This window comes from Ursus americanus, chromosome 5 (assembly GCF_024610735.1).
Source record: "Ursus americanus isolate L20-20 chromosome 5, mUrsAme1.1.p, whole genome shotgun sequence".
Lineage (NCBI taxonomy): Eukaryota > Metazoa > Chordata > Mammalia > Carnivora > Ursidae > Ursus > Ursus americanus.
The window spans coordinates 31899344-31919161 of record NC_142131.1 but is presented as its reverse complement, the minus strand read 5'-3'; the positions used below and the strand labels follow the sequence as shown (position 1 = coordinate 31919161).

Sequence of the window (19818 nt, the reverse complement as noted above, 5' to 3'; positions counted from 1 at the left end):
AGGAGACCTGTGCATTCTCTATGTAGCCTAGAGAGAGGTGAGTCTGCCAGGCGCTTAGAGCATCCCCAAGAAAGATCCTCCACAAAAAAAAAACTACCCAATAATTTTGTAGCGGACTTTCCCATTAGCAATGACTACATTAGGCCATGTCATGTACTGTGACAAATCCAAATTTTGCACATTTTGTTTCTGTTCTCAAATGAAAAGGATGTGAGTGCTATTGTAATCTATAAGCCCTCCAAGTTATCACTGAAGACATTTTTAAAGGCACTAAGATGATAGCTCCATTGCTCCGCTCTCAGAGTCCGTAAGCCCGAAGGGATCCTTCAACACAGATGACAAAGGCTTATAGCAGTGTTTGGCAGGTGACTAGCCTCAAGATGAGTTTCAGCATGGCCAGAGATAGAACAGAATATGGTGTGCGCACATGTGTGGGTGCGTGAAAGGCTACCAAATTGCCATACCCCTGCCTTGGGTCCCTGCTTTCCTTCTCTTTGGTAGTGAATAAATGAATGACAAGTTCAGGCGTTGCCTCAGAAAGCTCATCAATCTCAGCCTTCATCATTTGAAGCAGCTATCCCAACCTCCCCGACCTGCCTTGGGAATGTAATTCCAACCTCTGCCCTGTTTACAGGTGGGAAGGCCTTTCCTATGTGGAAATAGAGAGTAACCATTCAGCTTACTTTCTGGTAACCTAGAGATAATTGTCATACCTTTTAAATTTCAACTTCTAACATTAGAGTTCAGCTTTCCTCAAGGACATCTAATAGTTTTTTCTTCTCCAAATTCCTTCCAGTTTTTCCCATGTGTCTTTTTAAAACCACAGATTTAAGCTAACTGGGTATCCATTTAGAATATGGATAAGAATGTGGGTATTCATTTCCCCATCTGTAAAATGAGACAAGATGATTCTTAAGATTCATTTTGTTCAGGGAACTAAATTCTTGAGAAACTCTGCATGATTGTCTAAAGCAGGAATCAGCACATTTTTCTGTGAACAGCCAGTCAACATTTTCGGCTATGCGGCCATAGGGTCTCTGTAGTAACAACTCAACAGTGCCATTGTTGGGTAAAAGCAGCCACAGCCAATACAGAAGCTAATGAATGTGGCTGTGTTACAATAAAGCTTCATCTACAAATCTCGGTGGTGTGCTAGATTTGGCGTTTGGGCCATAGTTTGCCAATCTGAGGTCTGAGAAAACAAGCTGTTATTCTGTATCTCCATGCCACCCTCCCTGTCCCAGCATCTAAACTCAGATTTTATAGAATGACCCACAAATATTCATTAATCAGGGGACTCTAGAAATCCTTCAATTGCCTCTCTCTCTCTCTCTCTCTCTCTCTCACACACACACACACACACACACACACACACGCGCGTGGAGGAGGGTGGTGGGGAGCCAAACCTAAAGAGCAAAATGTCTTTTGTTTCGCTTTTACATCAACCCATGCCTGACTCTCAGGATAAGTGGAAGCCTACATTTTTGTTTACTGGGTTTTGTAGTGAGAGTCAGTATTTTCCTCTCTTGGGCCATGCTTGCCAACAGCTATGACAGTAGGGTTAATGAGGGAAGTGCTATTGTTTCCTCCTTCTGAAAACACACTCGCCAGACCAGCAGCTTCAGCATCATCTGGGAACTTGTTAGATATGCCACCTCTTGGGCCCCACCCCAGATCTACTGAGTCAGAATCATCTGAACCAGATCCCAGGTGACACATACGAACATTCCATTTTAGAAGCACTATCATTCGTGATAAATAGACATCAACCACCATGGGTGGAGCAAAAGGAGAGGTGCGATGAAGCGGCCTCCTAGGTAGGTGTGGCCACACAGAGAACTCGCAGGGATGAAGAGGAATCTTTGGACCAGCAACAGCTGTTACTATTACAACCCCAGTGGCTGAGGGAACATGAAGACAAAGTCGTGATACCTGGGCACATTTTGGGCTAGAACCATTGAGGAGAAGCTGCCTGGTGGAGTTGACTTCCAAGAGAAAGTAATAACTTCTGGAGACCTCACCGAAGCAGGGAGAGAGCAAAGAAGAAATACCCCAGCCTCTCCTGCTCTTGACCAAACCCAAGTGGAAGACAGAGTGCAAGAGAGCCCAGAAGGGGTGGTCTTCAAGACCAGGTTCCCAGGGCACAGAGCAGAAAATGAGGGAAGGCAGCAGAGGATCACCAGTACAGCCAGAGAGTGCTTACAGTGGGGTTCACTTCCCCCTGGGGCTCTAAGCTGGTTGCTCTCCAGCTGATGGCTACCATCTGCCATTGTCTGCCTCACTGGTAGGTCTGTGTCCTTAGTTAACACTGTAATATTGGCTTTTCCTTTTATTCAGAATTCAAAACTGTACAACTTCTGTTATTGCCCAAGCTAAAACATCATTCAGAAAGAAACTTTATGATCTCCTTACCACCTCCAGAAAACCACATCTTAAATTGTTTCTTTTTCACGGTCACCCCACATCCCAATAAAATTAAATCAAATCTGTTTTATGCCAGATTATGGGAAGTACTTCCTGCTTTAACTGGCAATAAGTTTGACTCAGACAAGCTAGCTCTCCTCACCCACCTGCAGCAAATTCCCAGAGGTAGCTTTCAACCAAGACTTTACTTTGTTTCTTGATGTACATGGTGGATCTCGTTATTTCTTAGCAAAATATAAGAATCAACAGTGTTAAGTAAAAGGAGGAGGCAATAAATAGACTTATAATGAAAAGTCTGCCTCTTAGTCACCCTGTCCTTAGGCAAATAACTTATTTTAGTTTCAATATGTAAAATGGAGATACCGTGTATAATTTGGATAATGATAGTACCTATCTTACATGTTTGAAAAGACAACAGGAATGCGTCCTACAGCTGAAATGAGATGATGCAGAAAGAGCACTTAGCTGGCCTATTAGCTGTAAGGATGATTACTCCTACTGATATTAAGCAACATTTCAAACACTGCTAGAAGAGTTTTTCATCACCCAAACCAAAACCTCCACTTGGGTCATTAAGAAAGAGCCAGTCAAATACGTCATCTTCACTGAGGGATGGCATGTCTACCCCTTTTACTGTTCTGCCAGTCTAAGTCATATGGACAACCTAGAAAGAAACCAGACAGCCCTCTTCCTGTCTCTCCTGGAAGTGGTAACAAAAGTCCTGGAGAGGGAGCTCCCTTTATCCTAACCTTCTGGTCTCATTGGATCCACTGGCTCTTCATAGGCAAGGTATCCACCAGGTAGAAGCACGATGCCCTGTCCCCACCTAGGCCACCCAGCCATTTCAAGGAGAAAGAGAAAGCACTACATTACTTCCCATTCTCCTTTTGTCCCATTCATTTCCTGCTAGGAAAGGCTTTGGTGTGCAGGAGTTGAGGAAAAGCATTGACAGGAAAGAAAACACTGGTCAGGGAGGATGCCTCCACCACCCCCCCATCTGCTCTATTTTCAAATAGGTCTTACCAACCATTAGGCCAACTTCTTCCAGCACCCTCTACATCTTCCATTCCATATTATTGTAGCCACCTCTAATTCTCACCTAAAGACACGACAACAAAGTAGGACAGATAGTTGTATTTTGGCAGCGTTGGATGACACGAAAGGCAGACAAAACAGTACTCTGGGTGCATGCATTACAAAACAAAGCAAAGAGTAAAGAAAGGAGGAAAAAAGGAAGGGAAGAAGGGTGGAAGGAGGAGGGAGGCAACGAAGGAGGGAGAAAGGAAGGAAGAATAGTATAAAAGAGTTACTACTGGATATTTCAAAATAGTTCTGAATTAATCACTAGGGCAAAATGCAGAATTTTGGGGGGTTCTTGAAATCAATTTTATGATATTTTTATTTTAAATTGCATTTAAGAGGTGCTTCCATTCTCACCATGCCTGTACCCAAATTATGAAAAGGAATACAAGCCGGGTTGCCCCGGGAAGGCTGGGCAGCTATGATGGCAACCCCTGCACATCGCAACCGCCCCATGCTGGCACAGACTTGCTGGCATCACCCAACAAACCCACAGGGTCCTCACGGCATCTGGCCATCAAATCTGTGTTTATGCCCCCCAAACAACAAGCTCCCACTCCTGGGGTAAGCAAATGGTATTTCTCTTTCAAAAGTTCCACATAACAATCGGCCACAAAATTACCTAAGCCAAGAAGAATCAGACTGCTTGCTTTGTTTCAGTCAAAGCTGTCTTTCAGAGCACCGGCTACCTGGAGGTCACGTACTTCCAATGTGAGGTAAGGGAGCCCAGGACAGAAGTGTTCTATAATGCGAGTGCATGAATTGCAAAATCTAGGTTACCCAGCACAGCTCCAAGGAGTTGCCACGGTCACCAAATTTATTTGGTAACTTTTGCAAATACACATTCGACTCATTCAACACGTTTTCTTTCCTAGATTAGTGTGCTAAAGTCACAGGAAAAAATTACTTAGTAGGAGGGCATACTTGAGTACTGGTTAAGGAAGCTTTTCTCACCAGTACTTGGGAGGAGGAAAGTACACAGAATGGGAACCACATGGATAGGTGATCTCTTTCAACAATTTCGGTGCACTGACATTTTTATGTGTACCCTTAACCAAAAAACTGAATGTGAATTGTGGAAAAACCACCAAACCATGATTTCCATATTATTTTTAAGATATTTTTCATTGTAGTCAAATATACCTTAATTTTACCATTTTAACCATTTTTACATGTATAGTTGAGTGGCATGAAGTACATCCATATTGTTGTGCAATCATCATCACCTTCTGTCTCTGTCATCTTGCCAAACAAACTCTGTACCCTTGAAACAACAGCTCCTCATTCCCCTCACCACCCCCAAACCCCTGGTAACCACCATTCTACTTTCCATGAACTTGACTCTTCTAGGTATCTCATAGAAATGGAATCCAACAATAATTATCCTCTGGTGTCTGGCTTATTTCACTTAGCATCATGTCTCCAAGGATGAAGCACATTATAGTATGTATCAGAATTCATTTTTTAAAGAAGAAGAATATCACATTGTGTATATATACCCCATGTGTTTATCTGTTCATCCATTGATAGAGATTTTGGTTGTTTTCACGTTTGGCAGTTGTGAAGAATATTGCTGTGAACATGGGTGTACAAATATCTGTTCAAGTCCTTATTTTCCATTCTTAGGGTTACCTGGCCTCCATTTGATTTTAATTATATTTACCAAAAATGTCTTCCTCTATCAGAGAAGGCCATTCTTTCAATCTAGCATGTGTCTTTGAAAGAGCTGCCATTAGCCTGGTGAGAGAGGAGGTGGGCAGCCCCTCCTCACCATTAGCTAACTCTACCCTGGCAATCAGCACAGTGACAGGAGTTGCAGCCAAAGACCCCCATGTTCTTTCTTTAGTACTTGTAAATGTGACGAATTTTTAACCCCCTAGGGACTTCTTTGGGGAAGATTGAAGCTTCATTGTGAAAGTGTGTGGTGTGTCCTCCCAAACAGTCACATGGTAGCAGGAGAAAGGAAGACAGGCTGGGTAGACCAATAGGTCTTAGGTGGGCCACCTGGGTGGTTGGTGCTGAAAGGGAAAATGCTAGAAAAAGCTGAATGTAGTTTCTTTGATAAAGTCATCCAGGAAAGAGAAGGCAAAAAGAGGGCAGCAAAGCCGGTGGCTCCCAAATGGAAGAGAAACAGGATTAGGGCAGGAATGAGGAACAGGCCCTCTGCGGCATCTATAGGGCAGGAATCCAAGAATGGCAGACTTAGAATCACCAAAAGTATGGCATTCACATGCAGCCTTTCAAGTGTTGTCCAGTGCAGAGGAAGAAGATAGGAAGCAAAATCCCCAGTGAGACCCCAGCAATGCAGAAGACAACTCTCACAAGAGCTCAGCCAAAAGCTCAAAGAAGGTGCCACTGGGGTCCAAACAGAAAAGACTGTCCTTGCTCTAGAGGTCAAAGAAGGTCCGAAGGCTGTGCTAAGGCCCAGGCCAAAGGGCAGAAGTTAAGGGCAGTCTTCAGAAGGTCTAACTCCAAGAAACTCAGCACAGAGCATCAAAGAGGAACACATACACATAGGGCCATGTGAGTTAAGACCTGACAAAGATCTTTCTTGGATGGGTCACCTCAGAAGGGCTCACAGCCCACTCAGGTTCAGTCACCCACACAAGTCAACTGTTCATGCCAGACTTGAGTAGACCACAGTGTGAGGCAAGAAAATGGCCAGAACCAAGGAGTCTGGGGATAAAAAGACACTTCTTCACATTCCCTCACAACATTCTCACCTTCAGTTGGTATCACCAAAGGTGATAAGATCTGACACCCAGATCTTACCAAGCCAGAAATGGCAGATCTACTTCCTTTGATCCATCCCACCCTTTGGATCCATTTGAAAATTCCCTACCTGACACTGATTGTGCCAGTTCACTCAACTAGTGGCTATGTTCTTACTCCACGGTAGGCACTGTACCCAAGAGCTGAGACACAAGGGAGTAAGACATTCCCTGCCCTCAGAAATCTCACCTCTAATGAGGAGACAAAAAATTAAAAGGGCAATTACAAGAGAGTGACCAGGGCTATGAGGAAAAAGAATTCAGGGTGAATAAAGGGCATGCAGAAGGAGTTTATAACCCAGGAGGATAGAGCCCAAAGGACCAGGACCACTTGCCAGCTTCGTATTCGTTTCCTATCGCTGCTGTAACAAGTTACCACAAACTTAGCAGCTTAAAACAACGCAACTTTATTGTCTTAGCACACCAAAGATCAAAAGTCCAAAAAGGGCCCTGAAGGGCTAAAATCCAGGTGTTGGCAGGGCTTTCATCTTTCTGGAGGCTCTAGCAGAGAATCCATTCCTTGCCTTTCTCAGTCTGGAGGCCATCTGCTTCTCTGGCTCAGCGGTTCGGGCCTGCTTCCAACAATGGCATCACTCTGCCCTGCGCTTCTGTCCGCACATCTTCTCCTCTCTGACTCTGACGCTCCCACCTTTCTCTGCTAGGGAACTGTGATGACACTGAGCACACCTGGGCAATCCAAGAGAATCTCTAATCTCAGATCCTTAACTCAATCACCTCTGCGAAAGTCCCTTGGCCCACACATTCACAGGTTCCAGGGATTAGGACCTGATCTCTTTTGGAGGGCAGGGGACCTTATTCTGCCTACCATCAAGCTAATTCCTAAAAAACAAAAAGTCCTTTGCATGAGCAGGTCCTATCAGCGTTATCCTTGTGAAAAGACTATCCTCCTTTTTTCTTGACCATTTTTTTTAATGCGGCAAAAGAACTCACAAATTTCCTTCTATTTGAAAACTTGCCACAAATTATGTAAATGATGTGCTAAAGTCATTGTGGATAACATCAGCAAGCATCAGACATCTGCAAAGCCTATGCTGCTTTTACCACATAAAGTTTCTCCAACCTGCTCCTACGGTGAGTCACTCTGATTCTCCACATGCTGGTTTTGTCATTTTCAGCTCTCCTCTCGCCTTCTCCCTTAAGGTAGAAACTAGTGAATCCCCGGAGCAGACTTCACTTTCATGAACTGATAAAACGCACGTTCATCAATTTTGTTTTCTAAATTAGGAACAAGAGTAGAATTTAGAATGATTTCCTGCAGTTGATTTACATCTATAAAATCATAAATTAGAAGTCTTAAGTTTCTAATTTATTAATACATTTCTGTAATTGTGCTGGCAGGGGTAGGAAGAGAAAAACTATAATGCAAACTGGAACCAAGAATAAACTTTGCCCACAGTCACACAGTTATTAATGGTATAACCTGGACAAAAACCTCAGTCTGGACTCCAGACGCAGCGCTCTTTGTGCTAGCCTCACTGTCTTTTCTATGCCCTTTTCCCCTTTGAGATAAAAAATTTGGTGGGAATTCACTTTTAAATAGACCGTGAGTTTACATGCTTGTCCCGATTTTCCTCTTCTTTGAAAACTTCCCACCAATAGTAATAATTGTTGTTCCATAAAGAGTCCTTCCTGTTGGTTGACGTTTGACTCTGTGAAATATAAACAAGTTTCAACAAGAAGACAGAGAATATGTAATCAATATACCTTGGCTCCTGTTCAGAATGGCCATGCGTCTGGCACTTGATATCTTTGCAGAAAATGGATATTGGAAAGGAAGATCACACTTCATTTAAAAGCAGAACAACAGATGTAGGGGCGATGGTATCAGTGAGAGTCAGTTACATATCTGATGAAAGTCTTGTGAATCTCAAATAATGACAATATGGCAATCCTTTTGTTTCTCTCTAGAATTCCCCAGAGCAGCTCTGCCAGACCCTCCCCCTCCCAGTCTTCCCCTCAGCCAGATGGCCAAAGCAACTACTGTGTGGAGGAAATCAAGGCCAGCCCCCACCCACAACCTTGACATTCCACCTCACCACCTCAAAATCACTCTTACCTTCACTCAGCTTCTCCTCCTTCCCCCTCAGTGACCATCCCCCCATCTTTCTTCAATGGGCTGTTTTCCCTTGATCTACAGACACATTAAAATCCAAAGTCTTCAGCGTAGTAGGAAACTCATAAGGTGTCTCCTGCCTCAACATTACGCTCCTTGTGCTCTCCACCCCAGACATACAACTCACTAAGATCGCTCCGTTCCTTTGCATCCGCTGTTTCTCTGCCTGCAACGCATTCCTCCATTCCTTGCCTAGAGAACTCCTAATCATCCTTCAAAGCCCAGCTCAGCCTCAACTCCTGTGACGCTCTTGCCAACCACTGCCCCTCTCCAGTAAAGATGAACACTTCTTGCCCTGTGCCTTGCCCAGGGCCTCGACCTTTCCCCTCCCAGAGCTCTTAGCACACAACATTAGCATTATCTGTCTACCTTTCTGTCGCCCTCACAAAGTTCCCAGACTGAGAGTTTTTTAAGAGCAGAGACTGCTCCTTTTATCTCTTAAGTCTTCAGCACTTACCACAATCCTTGGTACTTAGTAGACACCCAGTAAATGTTTGTTGAGCAATTGAAAGAATGCTCAAGTCTTTCCATTAAAAAAAGAGAGCACAGCTATCCCTCTGCTACCTTCTGGAACTGCTATCTACCCCCTGCATCTCGGCTTCCCTGCTCCCTAGAGCTCTCATCACCCAGTCTCCACCCTCTTCCCCCTCTGCAAGCAGATTTCTGGTGCCATCTTGATGGTTTTACTGACACTGGGTGAGTTCCCCATCACCTAGTCAATACACACAGTCAATACGGGCTGCTCCACATTCCGGTTACCCGCCCCTCGGCAGGGGGCTGATGCCTTTACTTTCCTGCCTTTTGTGTCACCACCGCATCCCCCCCCCCAGCCTCCACCAAGTTTATTTTTAAGTCTTCAGTTTCCTCCCCGCCTTTCCAGCTTCCCATACACCCTCTTTGAGCATCGTTCTCCTCTGCAAGTCTCCCACTGCCAACTTCATAAAGGTTCCAGCCCCAGCCACTCTCTGGAACCCCGGTGTAGACAGCCTGGGAACATATGTGAATTGAAACAAGCGGCCTCCTCCCCAGCCTCTGGAAGCTAGTAATTACAGGAGGTAATTGCCTATGCACTTAGCAGAGGGCCTTAAATACTCAGTGAGCTTGTCCTCCTCCTTCCTGGCCAAGCTGGCCTCCAAACTGGCCACCCCACTCCCACTCCTCTTCCCTTTCATTCCCTCTGAGCAGCACGACTCCCATGATATTTCTTTCTTTCTTTTTTTTTTTTAAGATTTCATTTATTTATTTGACAGAGAGAGGCAGCCAGTGAGTGAGGGAACACAAGCAGGGGGAGTGGGAGAGGAAGAAGCAGGCTCATAGCGGAGGAGCCTGATGTGGGGCTCGATCCCGTAATGCTGGGATCACGCCCTGAGCCGAAGGCAGACGCTCAACCGCTGTGCCACCCAGGCGCCCCTCCCGTGATATTTCTAATGCAGTGTTAGAAGCCTCCAATGTGCTGCTCCCACATTATAAAAAAAGAAGCTTTTAAAATAAGTAAAAATAAAACCTAAGAAAAAATAAAGGTTTGCCAAATGTCCAGCAAGGCAAAATGAGAAAGATGAAGGCAGTGCAGGGAGCTTTTGACCACATTACATTTCTTCAATTTAGGAAATCCTACAATCCTGCCTTCTATCTTAAAATGCCCTTTCTACAAAGAAACAGTGGTCCTTTTCCTTTATTTCACTACCCTTATTTGGGAAAATAAAGAGTTCATAAAGTGTAATTGGCCTAAATTTTCTGTTTTGGAAATTAGATGATCTAGTCTGTTTTTCTGGATTTCTACAAGTGGCCTCTGCATTCTTACCATGTTGGAGAGTTTATGATCACTTAACAGCATTTTAAAAGACAAACACAGGCAGAGACATAAAGATGTTTATTAGCGTCAACACCTACTTGAGAGGTCCACAACCCTCAGTTTCTTTTCAAGAAGGTATGTTTCATTATAATATTGAAAACTCAAAGGTTGGAATTTTTTTTCCGCTGTGAATTGCCCCCTGTTGTATATTTGGAAATAATGCATTAAGAAATGAGATTTCCTTGACTCTTGTGTCCATCAAGAGGGCACAAATGACCAAACGACACCATGAGTCTTTTAATTTATTCACACCTTCTAGTTTCCTAAGGATTATTTGCCTTTAGTTTGCCTTTAGTTTTGTAGACACACATACTAATAGTGATTGTCATCAAGCATGCACACACACACACACACACGTGTTAAAGCAGACAATTAATCATTTTCTCCCCAAAGACCATATTTTACAGTCAGAAGCCAATTGTCAGCACACATGGTCCTAAATAAATCGACACACGTACCAGCTAATAGATTAATTCACATGGAGAAGGCGTCGTGGGAAGAAAACCTGCGGTCCCAGATTTCCTAAGCAGGTGCTCTGCCTGTTAACATAAAGATCAGTCTTCCTGGCTCCGACCCTCCGGGCACACTGCCCAAAATTACTTACAATTTCTAACACAGCTGATGCTAAGATAGTTCTGCAAAATGAGAGCCTGGTTTACACAATGTAACCTAAGAACAGCTCGGCTCCAGAGGAGCCAGTATGAGCTTTTAGTTTAGGGGAGGTGGGTTTTTTTGTTTTGTTTTGTTTTTTGGCCTTGTTGCGTTTTCTTACATCTGACTTTTCTAACAGGAAAGAACTTCCTGCTTTCATATTTCCCTGCTCTGTTGTTCTTGCGATTCCCCCTGTCCGTGGGGAAATATTGTGGGGCCCCAGGAAACAGACCTGCTGGCATTAGTGTGCTCAGAGGAGAGAAGGCTTGCACATGCATGTGCGCGTTCACACGTGCACACACACGCTCCCGCTGACCCCTCCCTTCACATGCAGAGCTCCACTGGGATCCCTTCCCACTTCTTACCTCGTAGCTCCTAAGCTCATCCTTCAGCCCACACAGGCTGCCCTTCTGAATGGAAAGTTCAGCTCCTCTATAAATCACTTTATTGAAGGAAGGGACCATGGTAGAGGTTGCTCTGAGCTCCAGAAAGGGGATTTTTTTTTTTTTTTCACTTCACCAAATTGCATTTTCCAGAACAGTGCTATAAAGGCTAGCATAGGAGTGGGGAGGATTTGTGTGACAAAATATTAGACTTCCAAAATTCTGGAAAAGAACCTCTCAACAGTATTCTCTACTTAACTTTAGTTTTCAGAAACAAGGATCATCCATACTCTTTTCCAGACAGGATTCACAAAAATGTCGAATGTGGTTGCTGCACACCTGCCCTGTTTCTCCCCTTCTGGGTCCTCAGTGAAGAGAAGGGAATGGGCTGGAGGCACACACAGGATGCTCCCCTGGGAATTCGTCCCCCCAGCTCAGCCTAGAGGTCCTGCATCCCAGTGGGGTGGTGACTTTTGGTTTTACCTATTCCTCTATTGTAATCCTTCAGTAATCCCTCCTGTTTTCAAAGACACCCTCCTCATTGTTCTTGCTCCCACCAAAGAAAGAAAGAAAAAAAGGGGGGGGGGATTAGGGTCCAGCTAACCCAGCAACAATCTTGTTCTGGCACCTTAAGAAGTAAAGGATTTCACTTCCCTTCCGTAACTGGAGCAAAGCCTTCCCTCCCTGCAGGGGATATGGTCCCATTCTGTAGCACATTTCCTCCAGAGAGTCAGCTTTTCTGAACAAAGACCCAACTGTCTGTGCAGTATGGGAAACTATCTATTGCTGGAGCTTGGAGCACACCCTCCTACAAACCCAGACATGCACAAAAGTTCTGCATTTCACCGCAGGAAGCAAGACTGGTGGCTTCAGGCATCATTAATCATTTTGAAGTGATTCTTCTTAAAAAGAAAAAAAAAAAAAAACCAGAGATGCAGTTTGAGTTAAGTCATGCCCAATAAAAATTAGCACTTCTCCTCAAAGTAGCATTTTCCTGATTCCTTGTGGAACGTTAGGGTTTGCTGTACTGACGAGGGCTGGAGTAAAATGGAGAATCACTCTCCCTTAGTTGGAATTCCAACAAATACCTAGGACATGACTTGGAAATCTCTGAGATTCAGATTGAGGAAGAGAGGGGTAGGGATGAGGGAGTGTCTGCTTCCTTTGCCTTCCTGCCCAGGCATATATCCATTTAGGGGAAAGATAAAACCAGAACAATTTGCTTCGTATAGTGGAGAACGCCCCTCCCTTCCCCCATCACAAGGCCTTTCAGCCCAGCAGGCAGGGGCACAGGGAAGCTTTGCTCCCTAGAAGGGCTGCCCTGTACCCCCCAAGGGGGTTCTACCTGAAAGGAGCAGAACACCGGCCAGTTGTTCAAATCCAGTCACATAAACAGGGAACATCCCTTAGTCTATGCCTTTGAAGTAAAACTGTTTCTCTAGCATGGGAGAAGTGATAACTAGAAAATGAGATCTTCAACACCATCTTTCCTGGGAGATTACATTTCCTGCTGTTCTGGGTTGAGAGGAAATTCACTTACATAAAATTGGATTAATTTTTTTTTCCCCTGAAGTCTCCTGGTCTACCAGAAGCCTCTTCCGTCAGTTGCCCCTTTCTGAACCCTTGGCTATTTCCCTATCTTCATTTATCCCCTAATCAGGACATCTGGCTCTGGAGTCAAGATCAAAACTCAGAAAATAAAGGCAGAAAAGAGTCTGCCCCCTTTTATCCTGGTCCGGTCACCACCTCATCCCCTGGGTTTGCATTCACTTGAGTCAGGTGTGAACCTAGCTAGACTGGCCTTCATTTCCTTCTCCACCAGTCAGCTACTGAGGCCTCACAGCTGAGTCCTGTCAGTCATTTTAATTTAGAGTTTAGAAATGGAAGAGAGGGGGCGCCTGCGTGGCTCAGTCAGTTAAGCGTCTGATTCTTGATTTCGACTCAGGTCATGATCTTAGGGTCATGGGATCCAGCCCCACATCTGGCTCTAAGCTGGATGTGGAGCCTGCCTAAGATTCTCTCTCTCCTTCTCCCCTTCCCCACCCCGCACTCCTTCTCTTTAAAAAAAAAGAAAGAAAAAGAAAAATGGAGGCGAGGAGGAGAATCAAGTTTCATCTTAGTACTCTTAGCTATATATTTTTAAATGTAATACATGTGATTACAAGGAGGTGTTGTTTGTTTTTATGAGCTTGGTTTTTTAAATTCAGTTCAATATACCCAAGAGGAGCCTTTAAAAATATGCTGTAAGTCTCACTGTAAATGTCTGACAGGAAGCCTGACTGAGCAGGGCAAGGAAGGCCTCTACATAGGAGGGGCAGCCTGGTGTGGGGTGCTGGGGCCCAGGCCTGTGAAGGAGGATGTCCACATGGAGGCATGCAGGGTGAGCCAGGCCTGGGGAGTCGGAGCCCCAGCAGGTGGAATCATAGTGCGCAGTGGGGGGCAGAGCCTAAGCATCTAAGGGGAGAGCCTCTAGAGCAGTGGAAATGGGAGATTGGTTACACATAGGGGGACTAGACCAGAGAAGTAAACATTTGAAGGATAGCAGAAAGGGAGGAAACTAGGATGGGCCTGTGTATTAGTGGATTGGAATGGGATGTAGTGATATGGATAAATGGTTTTCAATACACATAAATATAGAAATAAATATAGCTCTGTCCACTCGGTGGGCCTGGGAACAATGACCCCACAGTGACAATGAGCACACCTAGTGTGCCTAGATATTCATCTCTAATTACCATCCTCCACAAAAAGAAACCTGGGCTCCTTGGAGAAACACCTGATTCCAAAGCTAGAACAGGGAAAATACAAGATAAGTGGAATTATCCTGTCATGCCAGAAAACCAGAGCTCAATGAGTGGGGTAAAGATGTCAAGAGCACACAGAGGCCAGTTTTCCGCTGGGCAAATCAGGGACAACTAAACACTGAAAGATTATAATGACAAGAGATTATAATCCATTGAATGAAACAGGAAACAATGAGTCCATTCTGAAATAAGCAAATTGAAAGCTTGATGAGGAAGAGAATTTTTATATCATTTCAAAGTATCTCCTCTCAAAGTACTTATGAATTACAGAGAAGCAAAGGATCACCTTATAGTGGGAAAGCCTGGCAGACACCGTCTTAATCAAGAGATCACCATGGACATCATAGGATGGAACAACTTGAAATCTTGTGCTACTCGATAAGGCACAATGAAAAGAACACAGAATCTTTTCCATGTTGTTTCCAAAAAGGCACAGCCTAAATCTAATCATGAATGATTGTCAGACAAATCCAAATTGAAGGACATTCTATAAAATAACTGGCCAGTAACCTTCAAAAGTCATCTTCGAAAGGTCATGAAAGGTGAGGGGGGAGAAAAGGTGTGACCAAATTCAACATGGAAATTCAACCTGGAAAACATTACTAGAGCAAATGACAGAACTTGAATGGGGTCTGAGGATCAGATGGTAGCAATATGTCACTGTTATTTCCTTATTTGGGTGGTTGGATTGTGCTTATGGAGAAGAGTGTCTTTATTTTTATAGGAAAAACACCCTAAAGTATCAGGGGTGATGGGCATTAAATGACAACTTATTCCCACATAGGTCGGGGGACAAATTATTTATATTACATTTCCAACTATTTTGTAAGCCTATCATTGTTTCAAATTATTTTTTAAAATTTTCTTTTAAAAAAAGAAAAGGCATTATCTCATGAGCACCTGAAAGGGCAGAAACTTCGGAAATTCATTTTTACCCATACCCGAACATGCCCAGTCCGGTGAGTGCTCAATAAATATTTTCTTAACTAAAATGTTCAGAAAACTCTCTGAGATACAGAAGGAACACAATGGAAGTGCTTCCGATAAGGTTTATGTATTTATTTTAAAAACACAGGGCTTATTATGTGCCAGACATTACTATAAATATTTTGCAAAGAGCTCTATGAGATAGATACTAATGAACATCCCCTTTTACAGAGAAGGGAACTGAAGGACAGAGAGGTTATGTGTCCTGCCCAAAGTCACACAGCTAATGAGTAGTGCAACTAAGAGTTGAGCCCAAGCAGTAAGTCTCGAGAGTTCCTGCTCTTAGCCACTTTACTATGATGCCTCTTCAAGATCCCACCTGCAGAAAATTTAAGATCTCTCCCATTCAAAATACTCAGTTCTCAATCCAACTGTGTTTTTTGTGTATTGTAGATTCACAAAGTTATGTCCTGTTCTTTCTTGCCTAACGCATGGCACGAACCCAAGAGAAGCTCATTCCATAGCTGGGCATTCATCTTTGTGGGCAGTGTTGGTCTACCAACTTTGACCTTCACATAAATCTTGGTCACTCAAGTAGACCTTTGGTTCTTAATTATCTTAACCACAGCTTATGTGGCCCCAATTTGTTAGGTTTTTATCTGCTATGGATTTCCCTTTCTCCTATGTGTGTGGGGGGATTTTAACATGGAGTAGATCTATCTGGATGTATCATGGTACAGCCGATCGTCCATATGGCAGGGGAATCCCCATTAGCCACTGACCGAGGCCCCTACATGATGACTCCTCACTGTCCTATTTCCCTCCCTCACAGGAGGGCAATGAAGCATTGAATCAAATGTGTCTGTTAATGGAATGGATATTTCTATAGCCCCTATGGAAAAAGCTGAAGATATTCTGCCCCTTAAGAGTCCTCTCTGCCTCACTTTCTCCCTCCTGTGAAATGTGAAAACATGTTGTTTTATGTTCATTTATTGTCTAGGGACAGGAGCTCTATCAACACCAAGGTGCATTCTCTACTAGATGCCCCTTTATAGCAAATGGCTCACAAAAACTCCAGCAAATAAATACTTTTCTTTATAATTCGGAGCAGCAAGTTCCCTAATAAAACTAGAATAGGCATTAACAAAGTGAGTTCGATTTCATGAGAATGATTTGACTCTTTTTGTAGCTTACGGTGTTATCACAAAAACATATCACGAGTTTCAGGCAGGTTTAGAGCAACTTCCACATTGCCATATCATCATTTTTAGTATTTTTATCTTCAAATAATGTTTAGTCATAAGAACGAGATCTCCCATTTGTTATGCCCCATTTCCATAGGGGTGAAAACACCAGAGATAACAGGAAAAAAAGCAAGCTTTTATTTAATCTCAAGTGCTATTTACTTTTCTATAATAGAACGGTGATCTTTCCCTGTACTCTGTGCCAATCTCCAACCGTCGATAGGCATTATTTCCTCAACAAATAAAAATTTACATTTATGTATTTATGTAAGTGCAAATCTGTGTGTGTGCGTGTGTGTGTGTACGTACGTGTCCTCTGCTATCCCATCTCCACTGTAAATTTCTTTCAGGTGTGGAATCACAGTTGCAGTGTTATCTGTGCATGTCCTGCCTCCCCTCAGCCTTACCACTCACTACACCTGCCCAGCTTCCAACTGCAGCCCTAGCCTTCCTTTGCCTAAGAGGCCTCTCACATTGCCCGAACCCGCTATGCTACTCTGCAGACAGGCAAAATATTCTAGAACTAATGTCCCCAGGAGTAGTGAAAACTTTGGTGCATAAAACCCCCAGCTTCCTTGCCCCTTGGGTAGAATGACTTCAAGGGAGTATTTTCCACACTTGCTGCCCCAGAGGAACTGAATTCCAGTCAACCACAGCGGTGGCTGTCTTGATAAACACCCTGAACTGGTTGTCTTCTTACGTTCCTGTCGCACGTCCCCAGTCCCCTACTGGTGTTGCCCACGGTAACACATGCACTTTAATCCTTGCCTTAGCATCTTCTCCTGAGGAAATCCAAACTAAGGCAATCACTCTCTAAAGAATATGGAAGTTGACCAAAAGCCACGGGACAAACAGCTGTCCTGCTGTCCCTGTTGTTGTCAACTCTCCTGTGGAAGAACTTCAAAGCAAAATATGTACCCAGGCCTTTATTTTTTCCCGACCTCCCCTTTCTCCATCTTCTGCCAATGTTCAGGATGCTGAGGATAGTCCCTCTGCCTTATTTCTCAACACCTCCTACCCAAAAGTTGCATCTTCCCAGCAGTCTGTTGTCTGAGATGTCCACCGTTTGTGGCATCGATCACACTGGCTCTTAGTGTGCCTATTCTTCGTCTGTGCACAACAGATAGAACCTACCATATGTTTATTTCCACCAGGGTCCCTCTGCCATCTGGACGGTGGAAGCTTATGCCCCGGGGAAGACATAGCCATAAGCCAATTTACATTAAGACACAGATTCTAGACATACAGTCTAAGTTCGGACACAGAGCTGACTCCAGCTGACAATGCCACCAGACTCTGATTGATTTCATCCACAATACATGGAGGTTCCCGTGTCTCATAGATGGAGCCAAAGACCTTATTTAGGCCGCATGACTAATCTAATTGTTTATTCCCTTGCTGTACTCATCTTTATTTGATCTGAGGGCACCAAGTCCAGGATAATAGTTTCAGGTGCCCCCTACCCCACCCCCGCCATTCAACCCTATCCAGTTCCCTCAAGCTTGGTTTGAAAGGGACTAAAGACACTGGGCCTGCTGGTCAACATTTTCTTCATGACTGTTCTTGGCATGGCTGTGACTATTAAACTTTTTGTAAAAATTGAAGGGCTGGTTACACATATAAAAATTAAAATCACTAGCAACAGTTTTTCACAATCTCTCTTGCACCCCAAAATACAGTGGCAGGAGGGAGATTAGCTTTTGGTGACCTAATTTCTGTCTCTTAGCCAAAGCAGAGTTTCTGCTTTCTCTGTTTTTTATGACGCTGTCAGGATTTTCACCAATCACTCCCTTTACCGCCCTAGTGCTTCATCCAATGTGACCCCAAATGTTGCTTTGGAGCCCAGAAGCAAAGAGGAGTAGACTGCCCTCATCAGTTAGTTGGATTCTCGGAGTCCCCTCTGCTGAGTGAAGATTGGAGTCCTGCTGGAGGAATGCTGGTATTCCCTGTGCCTCCGTGCTGGTCAGACGCAGACCCCTGCTGGCCCAGCTTTCTGGCTGTCCAGCAGCCCTCTGCAGGCAAAGCACTGCCCAGAAGCAGCTTCACTGATAGTTTTTTCACATGCACATGCGCGCACGCACGCACACACACACACCCCCTTCATTTCTTTTAATCAGCCTGAGAAGTTTTTACAAACATTTTCCAAATCTAATCTTAATGAGAACTCTCTAGTGCAGCATTCTGCAGGGTGAGATACATTCCCTGTATCCACAGAGTACCTGACGTACAGCAAGTGCTACAGGGAGACACCAGACCAATTAAGAAGTACCCAGCAGAAAGATGCCAGCCTTAAAAATCAAAAGAGAATATTACTTAAGACTTCTTAAAAATTTAGTGTAATAGTATATTAGTGTATTCAGCAATAACTAAGGAGACGTGACAACAGGTCATGAAAAGAATCTAGGAAAGAGACCTTTCAGCTCCCTAGTGATGATATGTGGAAATTTAATCTGTGGGCCCCAAAGCTGTACCTTCCATCAGTAGGTGGGCAGCATCCTCTTACAGCTCTATTATTACAAGAATTGATGACTTCTTTGTTTCCTCAACTCCTTGGCAAACAGGACTATGTTGGGTTGTTTCTGCATTCCCAGTGCCTGGCACAATTCTCATGCATAGGAGGCATTCGACAAAAGTCTGGTGAATGAATGAATTGATCTATCATAGGAAATAACCATGTAATGTATGTCAATATTTTTTTAAGACCTAAGCACTTACTTGTACAAGGAGATCTTTTCATAGACAGGCTGAAAGATCTCTCTGATCCGAGGACTAAATTAAAAAGCAGTTAGGAACCTATGGGGGAAGCGCTTAGCCAATGACTGAGGGGCTTAGGAGTGTGAAAGCCCAAATTCTTTGTCTGGAATTGAGACACCTTCTGAGGACAGCATAGTAGTTCCCTTTGGGATCAGGCTAAAGGTGCCATCTGAGGGACATTCTGGAAATATACTCTTCTCCCCTATCACGCTTCTACCACTCCCACGCCAATTTATTCTGGGAACACCTCCTTAATGAACTGGTAACACATAAGCGAAAAGCAAGTTAGGAGAAAATGATGGATTCTGGGTCGAGAGATCCATGCACAGACTGTCCAATTTCCTAGAAATGCCAGCTCACTGCTACCCCTTCCATCATCAGCAAACATGGGTCCTGCCCAGTTGGTCCCTCCCCAATCTCCTCTGAGTCACACCCACTCCCCATTTCTGGTTATTCTCCCCCAAACCCACCCCTTGCTGCTTCCTACATACATATTGCCACCTCTGCATTTTGACTTCTCCTCCTGCCTATAATATCCTTTCCTACCACCAGCAAACGTCTGTGGCTCATTTGATAGACCCAGCCTCTAGGGACAGGCTGAGCCTTTACCCCATTCAGTCTCCAGGAAGAGGTAGGAGAATAAAATGTAGCTCCGAGCGGCACATCTGCCTACAGGAGCAGATATCAGACAAACAGGATACCCGTTAAGGAAAGGCAGAGGACCCCTGCTGTGTCGGATGCATGATAAAGCTTCCAAACAGGGAGAAGGTACAAATGGGCAAGAAAAGATACAA

The 19818-nt window shown here is 44.1% G+C and overlaps 1 long non-coding RNA gene across 2 annotated transcripts in view; it reads right to left on the bottom strand.

The window, feature by feature from the left end:
• The window catches only part of LOC123800239 (uncharacterized), an 86142-nt gene that overhangs the window by 22120 nt on the left and 44204 nt on the right, over positions 1–19818 (bottom strand). The window lies entirely within an intron of this gene.